The 21,651-nt window shown below is 30.3% G+C and overlaps 1 protein-coding gene across 5 annotated transcripts in view; it reads right to left on the reverse strand.

The window, feature by feature from the left end:
• Positions 1–21,651, reverse strand: part of MAGI2 (membrane associated guanylate kinase, WW and PDZ domain containing 2) — a 1,692,369-nt gene that overhangs the window by 1,199,976 nt on the left and 470,742 nt on the right. The gene's annotated exons all lie outside the window — the stretch shown is intronic.

A 21,651-nucleotide genomic window follows, 5' to 3' on the forward strand; every position in this document is an offset into this window, starting at 1 on the left:
TTATTAATTTCCTGTTGTTTTTCAAATAATATGTTCAACTCTTTTCTTTTAATTATAGGGACAGCTAGGTGGCACAGTGGATAGAGCACCAGCCCTGAAGTCAGGAGAACCTGAGTTCAAATCTGGCCTCATTTAACTTTCTAGCTGTATGACCCTAGGCAAGTCACTTAACCCCAATTGCCTCAGGGGAAAAAAACTAATAATAATCTACTTTTTATTTTAATTATAATTCTTTTTTTTTCTTGTTCCCAATTCACATTTTATTTAGGAAGCAATTTTTGTAAATTGCTTTTTCATGTGAGAAATATTGTTGTGAATCAAATTTTTCTAGTATTATATTTGTGCTTTTCAAAGTGATAAAGTTGTGAATTAAAATATCTATTATGTTTGCTTAAAATAATATATCATATTAATGTGAATATAGGGAATGAATATAGGACTGTATTATCACTGCAAAAGTACCCAGGTTTTCTGAAGAACAAAAATAGTGCCCCAATTTCCTCCAGATGACCAGCTATGTCAGTTAGTAAAATGTTAACATTTTACTAGGAACTTTGAAATAAGTCAAAAAGATAAAAATTCATGTGAATAATTTAATATCACTGTATATGTGAATTGCCTTTATCAGGCAGCTAGGTGACAAGTCTGGAGTCAGGAAGATTTCTATTTTTGAATTTAAATTTGGCCTCAGACTTACTAACTGGTGTGACCTAAGAAAGTCATTTAATCCTGTTTGCCTTAGTTCTCTCACCTATAAAATGAGCTAGAGAAGGAAATAGAAAACCAGTAGAGAATCTTTGTCAGAAAATTCCAAAAGGAATCAAAAAGAGTCAGGCAAGACTGAAAAACAACTAAACATTGAAATAATAAACAAATCTAATAACAAAAAAGTATAACTCATTGGAAAGGTATATATTTGTGTTGGGTTTTTTTTATAATCTCATATGAATAAGACTACAGAACCACTATATGTATAATTGGAAAGGGTCTTCAAACAAAATCAATAGCAAAAAAGAAATCTCACATATAATATATTTGATAAATGGGTCATCTGGTCTCTAAAAATTCCTCAATGAAAAATAACCTCAAATCTCTTGAAGTAGCTATTACATTTTCAGATTGACTTATGAGGAAGTTTTATATTTTTCTTTTCCTTGATAACAATTCTAAATTTTCTAAAATTCTAAAATTCTGCTGGTTTTGTCTTCTGGGCCAAATAAAATAAACTTAAATAAAATAAAATAAACTTAAAGTCTTTTCCATATCATGGTACTTCATGTGCCATATCATGTCCTTCTTAAACCATCTCTGCTGCTGACTGAACACTATTAATTTCTCAAATATCCTTCATATTATATGTATTCAAAATTCATAATTAACCTATTTGCTTTCTTCTGTAAAATTCTTATCAGTGTCTTTATTAAACTATAGCACCTGGATTTGAGCACAATAGGTCCAGATGTTATGGGCATACACTAGAATATAGTAAGACTATCACTTCCTTAGTCTTATTCCTATTCATTCTTTTCCAAGCTCCTCACTTGTCTTGAGCATCAACTTCTTTTTATTTATTTTATTTAATTTCAATTTTAAGAAATAAAACAATAATATCCAAGATTTAGTAGAATAGAAAAAACATGATTGCACATGAAATTGCAGATTTGTTATGTACAGCTTAGTATTTCTTTAAACATATAGTAAAGTTGTAATGAAACTATCATTTATTAATTTTTTTCTCTTCCTTTTTATTCTTCCCCTCCTGAGCCTTCCCTAGACATGGTTACCATAAGGCACAGATCAGCATATGTTTACATGTATATATGTATATGTGTGTGTAAAATCATTCATTCAGTTCTTTTTCAACTCCGTGTGGGCCATAGTGTCAGTTTCCTTGACAGTGAAATGATTAATAAGAAAAATTCAACAATTCTTCTTTCTTTCAATTATCCATTTCATCTAATTTAAACAGCAATTCTATTCTTTCTTATCCATCTTTAGCCTAAAGAGTCAGTAAGATCATGGACTGCATTAAGAGAGGTGCAATTAGGTAGCACAGTACATAGGGGAGTTTGGAAATTCTTGGAATTCAGAAGACCAGAGTTTATATCAGTACTCAAAATTCAATAACTCTGTGACCTTAAGCCAATTGTTTAACCTCTGGTTGCCTCAGTTTCCTCATTTGTAAAATGGGTTCATAAAGTTTTTATTATTTTTGTTATTATTAGGAGATGGTAGTCCTACTGATTCTGTCCATGTGATTGTACCTGCAGTGTTTTGTTCAGTTTGGGGCACCACTTAATAGGAAAGGCAATGGTTAAGTGGATAGTTTTCAGAGGAGTAACATGTATGGTATAATTCATTCCATTTAAAGAATAGTTGAAATCTTTTTCCAACTTGGAGAAGAGAAGTAATCAAGCAATGACAATTCAATAGGTAAAAGACTAAAACAGAAGAACCACTATAATATTAGATAGTACATCTAAAGTTTGTAAAGCATTTTAGAAATATATCATTTAATCCTAACAAGTATGTGGGTAGGTGCTATTATTTCCATTTTTATAACGGAGGAAGCTAAAGCAGAAATATATGATTTGCCTAGCGTCACATACTAGTGCGTGGTTGAGGCCAGATTTGAACTCAGGTTGGCCTCATTCCAGATCCTATGTTATGCCATCTAGATGCCTTTCCTGTTGTATAGAAGAGGAGATTTAGGTGTAATGAATGGAAATGGCAAAAAGGAAAACAGAGAATTTATATAAGGAAAAAAACTTTGGAATAATTTGAACTATACAAAAATGAAGTAGGATGTAGGGGGAATCTTCTTGGTTGAATCTTTTCTCAAAGGCTGGATGAGCACTGATTACACATGGTGTTGAGGATTCTTATTCAAGTATGGATCAGAATGGATTAAATTCAATAAACAAGACAGCACATTAAGTGTGTTCTCTGGGCTAGGATTGAGACAATATTAAAAAAATGAACAGCCCCTTTCAAAAAGTAGTTTAAATTCTAATGATACTCTTATATATACAGATAAGTACAAAGTACATTTCAAGTAATACAAAGTAATTTCAAGCCATAAAGAGCACTGAGTAATGAGAAAAGGCCTCATTTAGGAATCACTAACAGGCTTCTCTGAGGTCCTTCCAAACTTATTTTAATCTATTGTATCTGAAAAGTTCTTTATTCTATTAGTATTCAGATATGCATTAGTGACAAAAGAACATAAAATATTCTGAGCCATCTAAAAAGGCAGAGGCTTGTAGAGAGGGATGCTCATCTCTAATAAGACAATCATAAATTGACTTTACCAAGGAAATACAAAAATGCATTTATACAAAGTTCTTAGCTTATCTTCTATACACTAGAAATAAGAAGGTTGCCAAGGTAAATCTTTTACTGTGAGTCATGCTTTGCATTTTTATATTCTTTTGTAGTCCTGCATTACTCGTATGGTTGTTAACCTATATGACTGTAGAAGACCCCACATATAATTTCAGATCAAATTATTGGAGCATTTTGCCATTACCAATATATATTTACAACAAACATAGGAAGCTGAACGGTACAGTGGTTACAGAAATAGCAAATATGACTTTTTTTGAGTCATGAATACTTGAATTAAAATCTGACCTAAACACTTACTAGCTGTATATCCCTGGGTAAGTTCCTTAACACCATTGCCTCAATTTCCTCATCTGTAAAGTGATCTGGAGAAAAAAAAAGTAAACTCTATTATCTCAACTGAGGAAACTCAAAGTGGGATCATGAAGAATAAGATATGACTAAAAACAACTTAACAAAAGCAACAACTCCAGTTTTCAGAATATCTGACTTGTGAGGAAAATAGTGTTGCTAATAAACAACTCTAGACATACCACTAAAGAACTAGGTTGTTTCCACTTATCCTGACCATGACTCTGTGCCATTATTTGTCTCTATTATTTAACAACTAATCAGAAGACTTTTGTCTCTAAAATTTTGGGGGGATATTGTTTCTTTGTTGTTGTTGTTTTAGAATGTGTTGGCAGAAATTGATAGAGTAACATGCTTCAAGCTAATCTGCAAATTTCACAGTTGAATGGATGGGAACTATTGAAATGCCTGTTAAGCATCTATATCTGATGGACCAAGTCCTGGATAAAATTATGAGATAAGTTATTATTGTTGAATTTTCTTTTCTGATAATCTTCCTATCCCAAACACAAACAATGCAATCACAGAGGTATTGCTAGAAGATTTGTCAGAAACCATATCTTCTTGTTTAACATATAAGAGAGGTAAAGTTCAAAAATAGATCAGGTAATGCTTGAGGTAGGATTTGAACTCATGATCTCTGATACTAGAACCATAGTACTTCCCTGTATCAAAGAACTGATTCTTTGACAGAATGTTTTTGCTACCTTCCAATTATTAGTCAAAGATTCATTATTGTATGAATCCTACTCATATCACCTACATTTCCCAATGAATATCTACCCTCTTCTCTTTCCAGAGAATAATCCATCAATACAATGAATAATAATTAAAAAAAGAAAAAGAAAAAAACTTTGCAGGAGTGGAATGGAATTGGGGGGAAGACAATGCAATTAAACAATCTATTCAAAAAGTTCAATGTTATATTCATTTTTTTACATCATTGTCATCATTAACCCGTTTTCCTCCAAAAGGAAAATGATCTCTTTTTTGACCAAGTTTTGTTGATATAATTTCACAACATTCAGTTTTCATTTCATTGCTATTTTAAATTTACATTTTTGCAGTCATGTGTTTTTTCTGGTTGTGTTTATTTCATCTTATATCAGTTCAAATAAATCTATCCATGCTTTTCTGCATTAGTCATATTCATCATTTTTTATAGAATAATATTACTATTCTACTGTATTTACATACCATGATGTGCTTCATCATTTCCCAGAAGATAAGAAACTATCTTCTCACCAGTTTTGTTATAACTAACAAAATGTAATGATAGAAATATTTGATCTTTCTTATTTTTACCTCCTTGGTACATAGATCTAACAATAAGATTTCTAGATGAAAGTCATTTTTAGCCACTTTCTCAGGCTTCACATAATTTTCTAAACACTTGGACCGATTCAGAACTCCTCCAGTTTATTAGTGTTTCTATCCTTCCAAAATTTCTTCAATGTTAACCATTACCATATTTTGTCATATTTCCCAGTTTCCAGGTGTGAATTATTATTTTGTTCCCATTTTCAACATTATTAGTGATGTGGAACAACATTTCATATGATCATTAATTGCTGGCGATTCTTCATTTGAGAAATGTTTGTTCAAGTATCTTATTCTATCTAGTCTTCTACCAACATTTATCTCTCCAAAACTTGTTTTTGTCATGTACTTTATATATTCCCCAAGATGAATTTAACTTTTCTTGAATCTTCTTTTTCCAAGGATGAGTCCTTCAGGGAACTGAGAAAAAATTTATTTTTACTAATCTGTGAACTTATAGAATTAACTGTATGCTTCTTTTCGTGTTCAAGAATTATAACTTAAAATTTAATTCAAGTCCTAATACCTCTACAAAAATTGATTTGCTGAAATGCATGACTCTTATAATCTAGAGTTTTCAGACTGAATAGAAAAAATATGGAACATTACAGCAGGTGAATTGTGGTATTTTTAGGCACTTAAAATCTCTCAGGTAACTTTGAATCACCTTATATACACCTTAGTGGAATGTCAATTTAATTCTATATTTAAGTCTTGCCCTAGGTCCTGTGTCTCTATTTGGGAAACTGCGGAAGGATTCATGGAATTCAGGGCATGAATCTCCAATTTCTTAACCTCCCCAGATTTTATGATTGTTCAGCAGCAGGTAAAGATATAAATTAATACCAAGAAATCTAATATGTGTAATTGCTGATTTGGGAGCATATAGCAAGCATCACTCCAGAAATCTAGCCTTAATTGCAAAGGTGATTGAATTTGAAATAGAAGTCTAAGGAATACATATATCATTCCAAAATTTTTGACTTAATTTAAGGTACACAGTATATATGTATGTGTGCATATTTATGCATAGATAGATGCATCCTATACATTTGCACATAATATATATATATATATAAAATGTATAAATATAAGCACATGTCTTTACATTCAAACAAAGGATCTGCTTTTGAATTACATATGTTTATGGAATTCCCAGAATCTCAACTTTTAATGGATCTTATTAACAAGTTCAACTGTTACTTGACCTAGAGTTTTTATCAGGCCTGTCAAGAATTAAAGTGAAACAAATAGAAAATGAATCTTCAAGTGGCTGGATCAAGTTATGACCTCCACACTTTCCTCTCATGGGACATGGAACATTTCATTAGAAGACATATTATATTTGACACGTCATCATAAAACTGAAAAATCACATTTTTGTAAGAATGAACTTCAAGCTTCAAAAAGCTTTATATGCCACCACAAGTCATTGTCTGCCCTCCATGAAAGTGGGGAGAGATTTTTAATGCCTTGTTCTCCTCATTATGTTTATTTTCTTATTCACTAGCCTTCTAAGCCATATTTTAGTTTCATGAATAGAGAAGGCAGATTTCAAGGAAATATCAGAGTTATGATGACATCCTTAATATGTACTCAAGGAAAACTCAAACTAAATACATGGTCTCTTTTATTCAAAAATACGTTTCCTTTAAACACAAGTTATCTTGCAATGTCTTGTGTTTTTGATATATATTCAATTTCCAAAAGCTATTTACACCTGCTTAAAATCAAGAGCATTATGTACTTGGGAATAATTTAAGCCAATTAGATCACCACATCTGAATGAGCAGAGGCTTAAGCAAAGTTGGCCAGCAAAATTATAGACTCACAGGATTTTAGAACTAGAATGTGCATCAGATAACTATTACTAACAATGCTTTACAAAGCATTGTAAGGTTCAAAAAATGTTTTTCTCTCATTAAACTTATAGGATAGATTGTATAAATATTATTCTCAAGTCACAGAAAGAAAACTGAAGCACCAAGATGTTAAATGCTTTGCCCAGGGTGCCCAGGGTAACAATTCTTTTTACTCCAGAACCTGAGTTTGGTTCCAAGTTGTTTTTGAGGCTGTGTCCAGTTGTTCTTCTATTTATTATATATTACTTACTAACTCAGAGTCCAAATTTGTGACTCCTTTCTAACTGATATGCATATGCTGTTTGACACTTCAAAATACTTTTACAAGGAAAGCTGTTTTTAAAAATAAAAGTTTTAAATGGATATGAGATATTAGTATTAAAAACTCAATTTGTATGTTTTATCAAATGGTACTAAAACCATATGAATAATGCCTCAGTATGACCAGTTATTTGAACAGTATATTTTTTCTATTAGTTCCATTAGTTAAGCATTATTAAACTTGAGCAACATTTTGACCCTAAAATATATATTTAAATTAACATTAACTTCAAATAGCTACTAAAGAATATACTTATTTTTGGGTTAATTTAGTATATTTTATTTTTTCCAAGTACATACTAAAAATAATTTCTAAATATTTGTGAGTTTGGGGTTTTTTTGTTTAATTTTTTTTTAACATTTTAAAGTTTTGTGTTCCAAATTCTGTTCTCTCTCTCTCTCTTCCCTTTTTCCCTGAGAAAAATAAACAATTAGATATAGGTTATACATATGCAATTATGTACAACATAATTTTGTACAAGAAGATTTGAATAAAAGAGAAAAAAATTAAAGAATGTAAAAAATAGCATGTTTCAGAATGTATTAAATTGATGTCAGTGCTTTCTCTGCTGGCAAATACTATGCTTCATCATTAGTCCTGTGGGATTGTCGTGGATCATTGTATTGCTGAAAATAATTAAATCACCATTGATCATCATACAATGTTGCTGTTACTGCATACAAAATATTCATGCTTTGGTTCACTTCATTATACATCAGTTTAAATAAATCTTTCCATGTTTTTTTTTTCTGAAATTATACTGCTTATCATTTCTTATAGCACAAAATATTCCATTATAATCAAATATTCACCTTTTTTTTTTTTTTAGCTATTCTCTGAATGATGGGCATCCTTTTGATTACAAATTTTTAACCACCATTTTAAATATTTTTGTATAAATAAGACCTTTCCTCTTTTTGGAGTGCCTTTGGGAAATAGATTTAGGAGTGGAATTGCTTAATCAAAGGATATGTACAATTTTATACCCCTTTGGATGTCATCACAAATTACTCTTCAGAATTGTTGGATAAATTCATAGCTTGTGTTCCAATTTTTCCACATTCCTTCCAATGCTCAATATTTTATTTTTTTTGGGGGGGGGTCATATTAGGTATTCTAATATGAGTGAGGTGATACCTCAGAATTGCTTCAATTTGCATTTTCTGTTCAATAGTGACTTAAGGCATTTTTTCATAAGTACAAATAGCTTTGCTTTCTTTCTTCTAAAATCTATGGCTTTATCAATTGGGGAATGACTTGTTTTTTTAATGAATTTTAATCACTTCTATAACTATTTAAGAAATGAGGTCTTTATCAGAGGTACTTGCTACAACCCCTATCCCCACCCTTACATCCTTACAGTTTTGGTTGCATTGGCTTTGTTTGTCCACTTAAAATAATTATACAATCAAAATTATCTATTTTGCATTTTTAATACTCTTTGTGGTCCTAAAATCTTCCCTTATCTTAAATCTAACAGATTTACTAACAGATAAACTATCCCATGCTCTTGAAATTTGTTTTAATTATTTTTTATCCATTACATACAAGTCATGCAATTATTTTGACTATGTCTTGAGATGTCAGTCTATATCTACTTTTTGCCATACTGTTTTTAAGTCTTTCCAGAAGTTTTTGTCAAATGATTTTTTTTTTGTTGTTGTTGTTCCAGAATTTTGGACCTTTCATCTCATCATATACTTAAATATTATGGTTATTTACTACAATGCATTTTTATCAAATCTAATACAATGATATATCATTCTATTTCTTAATCAGTACTATATTATTTACATAATGACCACTTTATAGATGCCTATCAGTTAGAGAATGGATGAATACATTGTGGTGAAATGATGAACAAGCTGATTTTAGAAAGACCTGGAAAAATTTATAAGAACTGATGCTTAGTGAAACAAGCAGAATCAGGAAAACATTGTACACAGTAACAGCAAGATTTTGCTGTGATCAACTATGAAACATTTGGTTCTTAGTGTTGTAGTGATCCAAAGCAGTACCAATAAATTTTGGATATAAAACACCATCTATATCCAGACAAATAACTATAGAGACTGGATATAAATCAACATATGCTATGTAATTTCTTTTTTCTGTTTTTTTCTCTCTCATGTTTTTTTTTCTCTTTTGTTCTGATTTTTCCAACATGAATGCACAAATGTGTTTTTAAAAAGTTAATGTACATATGTAACCAGAAAAAATAAAACAATATTTTTAAAGAAAGATAATTACCACATAATACAATTTGATATATGGTTTGATATCTGGTATGTATAAACTACCATTTTTAAAATACTTTTCCCATTGATTCCCTTGATATCCTTGAGCTTTTGTGATTCCAGATGAATTTTTTTTATTATTTTTCAAAAAATAATTTTTGATAATTTGATTGGTATAGCACTTAATAGATTAAGGTAGAATTGTAATTTTTATTATATTGACTTGACCTAACCTTGAACAATTCATATTTTTTCAATTGCTTAGATTTGACTTTATTTATGTGAAAGATATTTTATAACTGTGTTCCTATTGTTCCTGGGTTTATCCTTGCAAGAACACTCTCAAGTACTTTATGTTGTCTACTTCTATTTTAAATGGAATTTCTTTTTCTATCTCTTGCTACTGAACTGTTTTGGTCATATAGGCCATAGATCTATAATGCTTTATATTTTTATCCTGTAATTTGCTAAAGTTGTTAATTATTTCACATTCTCTAGAATATTTTAAGTATTATATCACATCATCTACAAAGATGTTTTGTTTCATAATTGCCTACTTAAATTCCTTTGTTTTTCTTCTCTTCCTTTAGCTAACATTTCTAGTACAATATCAAATAATCTAAGTGTTAATAGCCATTCTTGCTTCACCCCTGATGTTTTTGGGAAGGCATCCAGCTTATTCTTATTAAAGATAATGCTTATTGATGGTTTTATATAGAAACTATTCATCCCATTTAAAAAAAATGTTCCCTCTTTTATCCTAAGCTCTCTAGTGTTTTATTTTTCCATAGGAATGGATTCTCTATTTTGTCAGGGATTTTTCTGCATTTATTAAGAAAATCATAGTATTCCTAATATTGAACTAGTCCTGCATTTCTGCTATAAATCTCACCTAATCATAATAGATGATGCTTTTGATATGTTGCTATAATCTTTTTGCTAGTAATTTATTTAAAGCATTTGTATCAATATTCATTATAGAAAGTGATCTACTGTTTTTTTTACCTGTTTTGGTTCTTCCTGGTTTTGGTATCAGCTCCAAATTTTATCATAAACAAATTTGATAGGATTCCTTCTTCACCTATTTTTTTTTCAAATAATTTATGTAGTATAAAAATTGATTGTTCTTTAAATATTTGATAAGATTTCCTTGTGAATATATTTGGTCCTAAGGATTTTTTTTTTAGGAAGTTCATTGCTGGCTTGTTCAATTTCTTTTACTAAATTATTTAGTTATTTAGTCATGCTATTTTCCTGATCTGTTTATTTGAGTCATTTATATATTTGCTTATATTCATCCATTTCATTCAGATTATCAATTTTATTGTCATATAATTGGGTAAAATTGTTCCTAATCATTGTCTCAATTTCCTCTTCATTGTTAGTGGATTTACCCCTTTCATTTTTGTTATTAGTAATTTGGTTTTCTTTTTTTACTTTTTAAAATCAAATTAACTAATGGGTTATTGATTTTATTGGCTTAGTTTGGTTTGTTTTTCACAAAACCAGCTCCAAGTCTCATTTATTAATTCAATGCTTTGTTATTTTTAATTTTATTAATCTCTCTTGATTTTCAAGATTTACAATTTGATGTTTAATTGGGGATTTTAATTTATTCATTTTCTAGTTTTTTTCTTTAGTTGCATACATATTTCACTGCTCTGTTTTTATATATTTTATTTATGTAAACAATTAGAGAGATAAAATTTCCTCTAATCACAGACCTAGTTGCAACCATAAATTTTGGTATGTTGTCTCATTGTTGTCATTTTCTTTAATAGAATTATTAATTGTTGCTATTTGTTCTTTGATCCACTTTTTTTAGGATTAGATTATTTAGTTTACATTAATATTTATCTTTCTATTGCCTAGTACTGAATGTACATTATTGCATTATGAACTGAAAAAGTATCTGCTTATTGTTTCTGCTGTTCTGATTTGGTTATGAGGTTATGTCCTAATATATAGCCAATTTTTTTTGCATAAATGCTTTATACTGCTGAGAAAAAGTTATTCCTTTTTATTCCCATTCAATTTTTCTCCAGAGATCTATCACATCTAACTTTTTCCAGAATTTTATTCGACTCCTTAACTTATTATTTATTTATTTGTTATATTTATCCAGTTCTGAGAGGGGAAAGTTGAGGTCCATGTTATTATCTACTTCCTTCTTTATTTCATCCAATTTCTCCTTCAGAATTTTAGATGATTTTAGATTCTATTTAGATACTATACCATTTCAGGCACATATTTAGTATTGATATGACTTTACCATCAATAGAACTTTTCACCAAGATATATTTATTTCTTTTAATTAGATCAATTTTTGCTTTTTCTTCATTTGAGATCACGCTACCCCTGCTTTCTTTTCTTTAGCTGAAACATAATAGATTTTGCTTCATTCCCTCACAGAATCATCTTTTGTATTTCTTTTTCTATTTGGCCAATTCTGTTTTTTAGGGAGTTATTTTCCTCAGTACATTTTTGTATATTTGCCTTCAAGCTGCTGACTGTTTTAATAATTCTTTGACACTACTCTAACTTCTTTTTCCATTTTTTCTTCTAATTTTCTAATGTCATTTTAAAAATCTTTTTAAGCTCTTCAAGTAATTCATTTTGTGCTTAAGACCAAATTATATTTTTCTTTCAGGCTTCACATGTACTCATTTTGACACTATTGTCCTTTTCTAAGTTTATGGCTTGATCCTCCCTAACACCATAATAAGTTTTTATAGTCAAGCTCTTTTATTCATTTTAGTTTTATTTTCATTTTTTCTGCTTTTTTTTTGACTTGATATTTTATATGAGAATTTGGTTCCTGTATTCAGATCCTGTACCAGTCCTGTATCCAGAGTGAGTGACTCATTAGCTTACTTTGACATTTTCCCCTTGACCTTTCCTCACATTTCTTAAGTATGTTTAAAGTAAAGTCATAAAATTTCTCTTATGAGTGCTCCCTTAAATACCCCCCCCCAAATGAAAGGGCTTTCAGCATTAACTAGATCATAATATTTAGGAAGATATTTTGTGTCACACATAATACACACACATAAAATCCTATTTGTGATGATTAGCATAGCTTTCAAAATTTTGAAACCGTAAAAGGATTCTACTTGGGCTGATTATTTTAGAGAATTAAACAACATATTTGTGTGTATACAGTATTGATTTAGTAAGGTACATCGTCAGTGTTCCAAAACTTTTACACTCAGAAACAGATTTAATCTGGTATCACAGCATGTCTAAAATCAGAAAAACACCTGAGTTAAGTATTGCCTCAAATATAAACTGGCTGTATGACTGTGGCCAAATCATTTAATCTGTCTTGCTCAGTTATTTCCATTATAAAATGAGGATATTAATAGGATTTATTTTACAGGATTGCTGTGAGGAACCAATAAGCAAATATTAATAAAACTCAGCACAGTGTCTGGAACACAATAGGAATTTGATAAATATTGATTCCTGCCATTAAATTGAAAACAGAATGGTATACTTTGTAGGCACTAATTCCCATGCTATCCTCCCAAATCTCACCAAATATCCTGACCTTCTATAAGATTGTGGTTTTCATGACAAATCTGTAGAAACTGCACATGAGTCTAGTTCTATTGATGATACTACTAATAGATATCTTTAAACTAACTGATAGTTTCTCCGTAAACCCCCTACATTTAATCAAATGCTAAGTCCTATATATTCTATCTCCATAGTATCCCATATCCATCTCTTCCTTTTTCCCTCTGCTTCTAACCAGCTCCATTCAAAAAACAAAACAAAACACCAGAGGATTAGTCTGCTAAGTGATATCTCTAATTCCAGTCAATCCTTTCCATCCTCTCCTTTGTCCTGTAGACTTATTCTTGAATTATTTGGATCACATTATCATTCTACTCATTTTCAATGATTTAAATTTTGATTAGTTCTTGATTAAAGTTTACGTTTTATTATAGCTTTTCAGTTTTCAAAATACATGCAAAGATAGTTTTCAACATTCACCCTTGCAAAATCTTGTGCTCCATAATTTTCTCTCTCTCTCCAATTACCCTCTTTCCCAGACAGCAAGAAAACCAATGTAAGTTAAATATATATAATTCTTCTAAACATATTTCCATATGCTGTACAAGAAAAAACAGATCAAAAAAGTGGAAAATGAGAGAAAAACAAGCAAGCAAACAAACAACAACAAAAAGGTGAAAATAGTATATTGTGATCCACATTCAGTCCCCATAGTCTTTTCTTGAGATGCAGATGTCTCTATCTATCACAAGTCTATTGGAATTGGACTAAATCACCTTATTATTTAAAAAAATCAAGTCCATCACTGTTGATCATTACACAATTGTTGTTGCTATATACAAAAATTTATATTGCTTACCAGGAATATATGCCCTTTGTAATCTTGTCCATTCTACAATTCCAAGCATCTTTCACATGAACTGCCTTAATATACTCTATGTTCTTATCAAAGTATCTAGGCGGAGCAATGAAAAGAACATTGAATATGGAATAAACAGAATATGCTTCATTAAGATGTCAATCATAACTCTTTTTTATCTGATCTTTGATATAGAATTATACTTGTCTATTTGCTACTGTAAAATTATTTGCCCTCTTTTACTTCTCTGTTCTGTCCCCTGTCTGTAATTCATTAATACTTCAACAGATCTCCCCACTCTCATTAAAATAGATTATAAAAATGTAAAAGAAAATCTTTTGGTATTTATCCAAATGTTCATATAGTAACAATCCATATTATTACATACACAAATGTGTAACATTTATGGTTCCCAGTTGATATGGAGATCACATCTAAAAAGTAATTGTAGAAAGAAAAAACTTTGACAGAATTCAAAGAAGAAAAAATAAAATGTATACTAAAACCAAGTGACAGAAAATCATTTGAAGGGTGACTACAGTTTAAGAAATGTGTGGAATTCTCTCTCTGTTTCAACTGACCAAGAATATGCCAACGCTGATATGTGATTAAATCACTCCACTTGAGAAGATGATTCAGAGTTTGCTCTATTTCAAATGAAAAGTGTTCTTCAATGCATATAAAGTAAAACCTGACAATATCTGGTATTCTATCAATCTAGATCCTCAATTAACTGGAACTACTACACACATTAAATCATTAATTAACATGACATTCTATAAATTACCTTATAATAGAATATTTAAATTATATTCGGCATAATAAATTAATAGCATATTTATCTAATCATTTGAAATTCTTTTCTTTATTAAGTATTCTGCACACCCGTTTTCAGCTTATATTCCATCTGAAACTCCTATGTGCCTAATACTCTAATAGAATAATATATCTAAATCTAGAAGGGACCTCAGAGACCATCCAAATCAGCCTTCTCACTTTACAGATGAAAAAAACTGAGAAAAGACAGCTTAAGTAACACTAACTCCTGTAATATCATACTGATAGCAAATGAGAGAAGAATTTGAACCCAGGTTGTCTAGCTATATTAATCTAATGTTAATAGAGGAGTTACTCTGGTTGGGGTAATAATGACCTGACATATTATTCACAGTTTTGAAAAAAGAAAGAGATTATAAGAAAAAAATCAAAAAAGATTAAAGTAAGTGAAAACATATGCTTCGATATGCATTCAGAGTTCATCAGTTCTTTCACTGGATATGGACAGCCATTTGTCTTAATGAATCCTTTGTGCTTGTCTTAAGTCATCCTGTTGATGAAAAGACCCAAGTTATTCATAGTTGATTATTACACAATGTTGCTGATACTGTGTATAATGTTTGCTTGGTTCTGCTCATTTTTCTTTTTATCTATTCTTAGAAGTCTTTTCAGATTTTTTTTTTTTAATCTTTCTGTTCCACACTTGTTATTGAGTAATAGTATTTCATTATAAACAAACAACTTATTTATCCATTTCCTAATTTTCCCATCAATTTCCAAACTTTTGACAACATGAAAAGAGCCACTTTAATATTTTTGCAAAGTAGATCCTTTTACTTTTTTTTTTTTTTTCATGATCACTTTGGGATACAGACATAGTATTGCTACTTTTAGGTCAAAGACACAGTTTGGTTGTCCTTTAGATATACTTCCAAAATGTTCTCCAGCATGTTCCAATCTTCCAACCATCCTAAACCTTAGCATTTTTCTTTTTTTGGTTAAATTAGCCAAACTGATAGATGTCAGGTAGTACATTACAGTTTTAATTTTAAGGTCTCCAATAAAAAGTTATTTAGAGCCCTATGCATAGTTTTGATTTCTTCATCTAAAAACTGCTTGTTTATATGCTTTAACCATTTATTAATTGGGGAGCAACTTTTATTCTCAGTTTGACTCAGTTCACTATTTAATTGAGAAATGAGACTTTCTCAACTGGAGATACTTGCTGTGAAGGTTGTTCCCCAGCTTCTTCTTTCTAATCTTAATTGCATTGTTTTGTTCACAAAATATGATTTTTTATTTTAACATAATCAAAACTATTCATTTTATATTTCATAATGCTCTTCTCTTTTGGTTGTTGATAGTTTTCCAAATATTGAGCCAAACTTGAATTCCTGCATAAATACAATTTAATTATTGTTTGTGATCCTTGTGTGATATATTGTTTTAATTGCATTAATGATATTTTGTTCAAAAATTTTCCATCAATATTGACTAGGGAAATTGATTTATAATTTTCTTTCTTTTCTTTCTTTTTTCCTATTTTAAGCCTTCCTGGTATTGGTATCAACACCATATTTTTTCATAAAAGGAACTTAGCAGAATTTCACCTGTTTTTCTAAACAGTTTATATAGATCTGAAATTAATTCTTATTTGAATGTTTGGTAGAATTCACTTGTGAACCCACTTTGCCATGGGGTAATTTTTTCCTTTAGGAAACTGATTGAAGACTTGTTCAATTTCTTTTACTAAAACTAAAATGGGGATTGTTTAGACATTCTATTTCCTGATCTATTAATCTGGGTCATATATATTTTCGTACTTATTCACTGATTACACTCAGATTATTGGATTTATTGGCACATAATCAATTACTTTTTTTTGCTGGTTCTTCCGTTCCATGATTTGTTTGGGGGTGATGTTTTATACTTTTTTCAGAATGAATAGGGGAGAGTTATGACAGTTCACTACTTATTCTGCCATCTTGACTCCAAGAAGTCTTATCATATAAATTTGTTTTTAATAACTTATCAAAGATGATGAAAGACTGAATATTGCTAGTTCTCACAATGAAAAACAGCTATGAGAATACCTGGGGGGAGATTCTAAGGCATAACATCTCTAGAACATTTAAAAGAAATTAAAAAGGAGAGGAAAAACAAAGTCAATCAAATTGGGCTGCATTTCTAATGTTATTATTCAGTTGTTTCAGTCTTATCCAACATTCTATGATGCCATTTGTTTGAATTCAAATGACTGAATATAAATAGCTATTGTTTTTGTTTTGAATATAAATCCTTAGGGTTTTCTCCTCTCAGATTAATTTCAGTTTTTTTTTTTTTTTTTTTTTGACTAGGTAAAGAAGGCCATTCTTTGCTTCATTTTTATCTTGCCTTAATCACTGGATGGGCTTTGTGTCGAACAAACTGAGACCTGGGAAAAACTTAAGCTTAAAAAGGCCAAAGCCTCCTACTGCATCTGGACTCATGTCTAGTCTTCCTGACCTCTACCTTGACATTGGACCTAGATAGCTCTTGAGGAAACAGTAAGACTGGGGAGTCAGAACAATCCTTCCTCCCTTAAATCCAACTCACTTGAAGGTCATGACATCTCCTTCCTTAAGTCAAGAACAAAGGACAAACAACAACAATATGGAAATCTTGTGAAATTTATAATTTTTAGAATAATATTTTTAAATTCCCAGAAAAATTTGTAACCATTTTAGATTGAAACCATTTAGATTGAAATACTGTTATTAATGTATTTTTAAAAGAAGTTCATGGATCTCTTGTTACAAAGCCATTTAAAGAAAATATAGTTTAAGACTTTACCTTCTTTCCTTATAAATGAATGAATATGTCAACAATTTTGTGAAACTGCTCTTTTCTTCAAGAGTTTCTAAGCTCATGGGTGGTGAGTAAACGGTTACATACACTATTTTTTTCATTGTACTTGGAAATGCATTGATGTAGGGTCAGTAACTTTATGACAATTAGGCTCTCTCTCACTGTTTCATTCCTTATATTGTACTGTCATTATAAGAAAAAAAATAAAGAAAGGATAGAAGAAGGAAGAAAGGAAGAAAGGAAGGAAAGAAGGAAGGAAGGAAGGAAGGAAGGAAGGAAGGAAGGAAGGAAGGAAGCAAGGAAGGAAGGAAGGAAGGAAGAGAAAAAGGAAGGAAGGAAGGAAGGAAGGAAGAAAGGAAGGAAGGAAGGAAGGAAGGAAGGGAGAAAGGAAGGAAGGGAGAGATAAAGAAAGGGAGGAAGAAAAAAGGAAGAAAGAGAAAAAAAAAGAAAAAAAGGCTCTTTTATAAAGGACTAAAATCTGTCAAAGGGAGGATGTCATGACTATCAAAGTATATATTTCCTTAGCTTAAACCTTCCTTCTCTTAAACCATATTTTCCACAGATTAGCTGATTAATAAATATCTGTTGAATGAATTTATCCCTTATAATACTTACAAATTATGCTAATTTTAGTCCTTTAATATATAGATATGACCCACCTTAATATTATTTATTAAAAAGTCATATTTTAGGCATATTCTTTTGATTTTTCTCTATTTCATATGAATTCACTTTCCATTCCTAGTCTTATTGATTTTGCCTTTTTTTCCACCCTTCTTTATTATTTCTTCTGGTTTCAAATAAGTTTACAATACATCCTGCAAAACAATTTTGCCAGCTGTCAAAATGTAGATATGAAAAGGAAAATTCTCAATATTTGCAGAATTTTTATTTCTGAAGATTTAGGAGTGGGCACTGTCATCTTTTACCATTTCTGGTGAAAAAAAGGAAATACACAATTCTGTTTTCCAGCAACTCTTGCCTGCCTTAATTTGGATTTTAATAACCAATAAACATAGAAATTGCTAAGCGTACATAATTGAATGGCACCAAATACTATGTTCAGATACTTGGAAAACACAGTGTTATAAATTATGATCTTATCCTATTTTAACAGGGATTAATCACGGAGAACAGTCCTTATGAATACTTATAAAATGTTCAGCTGATAGAATTTTCAAATGAATTTTGGAAAATGAACAAATACTCTGAAAGTGGTTATAGTCTATTAATCACATCATGAAAAAATTCACTTTTTTGATTAACTGTGAATTAGGATATATTTAAAAGGATACTAGTTAGTCATGGTTTTGTCCTTGGTCTGTAATGTGCCCCCTTTTCACTTCTTAGATTGATTTGTTTAAATGAGATAAGGATTAAGGTTTTGGTAGCATAAAAGTTTTTAGCTCCTTATTTTACCATCAGGTTTGCCATGTATGCCCCACAAGTATATGGCCCTGTTATAACATCCATCATTGTAGTGTCAATTCTTTATAATTTAAATAAATGACATCCAAGAGAACTATGACTTCATGATCTTTAAAACATCAGGAAATTGTGCTAAGAAAAGATTTAGGAGTGGAGTTTATTTTGGATTTTTTTACCCAGCCAGTTCATCATTAAGATTTCAAAGGAATGAATGCCTGCAGTACCCAGGTGAAAAACAATCATTCAGATGATACGTTATATTTGAATATGAATATGAAGATGATGGGAAAAATTCTAGGTAGAATACTGTTATGTCTGAGCCTTAGTCTTTTCAGAGATAGTGCTGTAATAGTGTAAAACATAACCCAGATTTTGGCAGGGTATGTGTATATTTCACTTCTTATTATGTCTTTTAAGAAAAATCCCCTTGTAAAGCCAATTACATGACTTAGTTAAATGTTAGTGGAGTTCTAATCAATATCAGTTAAAAATGGAAGAGCACCAAAATAGGGGATCAATTTCATAATAAGCCCCAAAGTTTTAGGGATCCTTTCAAAATTTTGATTGATTGTACTCTTCCATACACTGAGACAATGAGATCAGCAAATCAGCAAACCTAAACTTTTCCATGATCAGTTTTAACTTTTTATGCTTCTGAATAACAATTCACTATCTTTATATACTGATTATTTTGTAAATTTTGAATCAGAATTACTTGAGATAAAATCACATAAATTTACCTTTCATTTTTATAATCTAAATATATTTCTAATGTAAAGCTTTTGTACTATTTTGAAAGACAATTATACAATTGTACTATTCAAATATAATAAAATAATCTAGTTGATATTCTAATATATTTTTATCTATAAAACAGATTTAAACTGTTTGAAATATGTATACACACATATATAGCTATAGATAGAAAGATAAGCTATATAGCTTACATATAGCCATAATTTTTATGGAAATATGGATAAATGGATAGGTTAGACAGATATTTGTCTTTTGTAGATAAACTCATAGGATAACTGTTAAGGTATACCCCAATTTCGATGAACATATTTTGGAGTAAAAGGGGACATAACAGAATGAATTTTCTTCATATTTCTATTCTACCTTTCCAGTCCCTGAATTAATTTCTTACCACTGTATTCTTATTTTACAATCATACAATGTCACCCTGTTCTCTATCTCATTTAAGGTCTTACCCTTGAATTATACTACATTTTTCCTGTGATCTAATGAAATGGGTATCTGAATTTCCCTTATCAGTAGAGAGGAAAATGTTCTCCAAGTATTTCTTTATTTCCAAATTAAAAAGTAAATGATTCTAACTCCTGAGACTGTTTGTAGGAGATCTGCACATTCTCCACATTAAAATAACTATATGTCATGTATCAATTATATGGACATTTGTGTAAGGAGATTTTATATAGTTGATAAGTTGATTTTGGCTTTGGCAGTTGAATTGAAGCCTAACAGAAACAGTTTGATGGGGATTTAAAAGAGAATTGTTATAATTTCCTCCTCCCCTGTAAAGTCCCTGATGAGGAGAAGATATTCCATTAAGTACCTTTATTTTTATTGATTCTATATGCATACCACTTAATGACATTGTGGCTTTATTCAAAGAAATTTTGATCTACAAAGCACTACTCAGGTTTAGAAATCTTTTTACATAGAAGCACAAGTAAAATAGATTTTGAGATAAATAATTTGTTCTTATATCTCATTCTGAATCCATAATACTAAGTGGTATGATAAGATATACTGCAGCAGGTAGTTATGAGAACTTAACTATTATGTCATAGCAAAAAGGCAAAAATGACATGGTTGCCACTATTTAGTGTCCTTTGTTATAAGAAAAACAGGAATAATGTTACTATGTCCATGAACGCATTAATTAGAAGACATACAATTGAAATTAAATCTATGATCCCATCAGTTACTGTTAAAAATATACATCAATATGTATTTAGCCATTTTGAGGGGAAATTAATATTTTGACATAGAAACACTAGAAAATATAAGAGTAAATAATTTCTTATGTTTAATTTTAATATAATTGATAATATAATTCTAGATAATTTATACTTGAATATATCTGATATTAGCTCTTTTTTATGACATTGTAAATCGGTCTTTGAATCAATAAATACTTACTGAGCCCCTATTATGTCCCAGGCATTGATAATACAAAGAAAAGCAAATGACTGTCCCAGAGTTCAAGAAGCTCAAAATCCAACAGGAGATGACACACACATACACATATACATGCACAGACACACACGCACACATGCACAGACACACACACTCACACAGACACAGACACACACACAGGAAAATGGAGAGAAATAAGGATTGTATCTGCTGTAGAGTTATGATGAGCTATTCAGCCTGAAGGAAAATATAGAGATATATGCCTTGAGTTAGTCCCTTAAATGGATAATCTGGAAGTAGATCTCCTATGTCTCCTTTTAAAATTTTTCAAGAAAGGGAAGAAAGGGATCTTAGAGCAATGGTTACTGAGGAGATCTGAATTTCAGATGTGAACTGACCTATCAGGAGGAGTTTCTAGGGAACATGATGGAGTGCAAGACATCATCTGGGTGGAAAATGATATCATGTATGCATTAGACATCAGGGATAAATATACTGCAATAATATTGGTAAAGTATTTATTATGTTGGCACAGAGGAGTGTCATATAATTGCTTATGCCTTTCCTTCCCTTCCTTAGAATTGTGAGAAATCTCTTTGGATATGATATAAAGTTGGCAAA

This window comes from Sminthopsis crassicaudata, chromosome 5, assembly GCF_048593235.1.
Source record: "Sminthopsis crassicaudata isolate SCR6 chromosome 5, ASM4859323v1, whole genome shotgun sequence".
NCBI classification, from domain to species: Eukaryota; Metazoa; Chordata; class Mammalia; order Dasyuromorphia; family Dasyuridae; genus Sminthopsis; species Sminthopsis crassicaudata.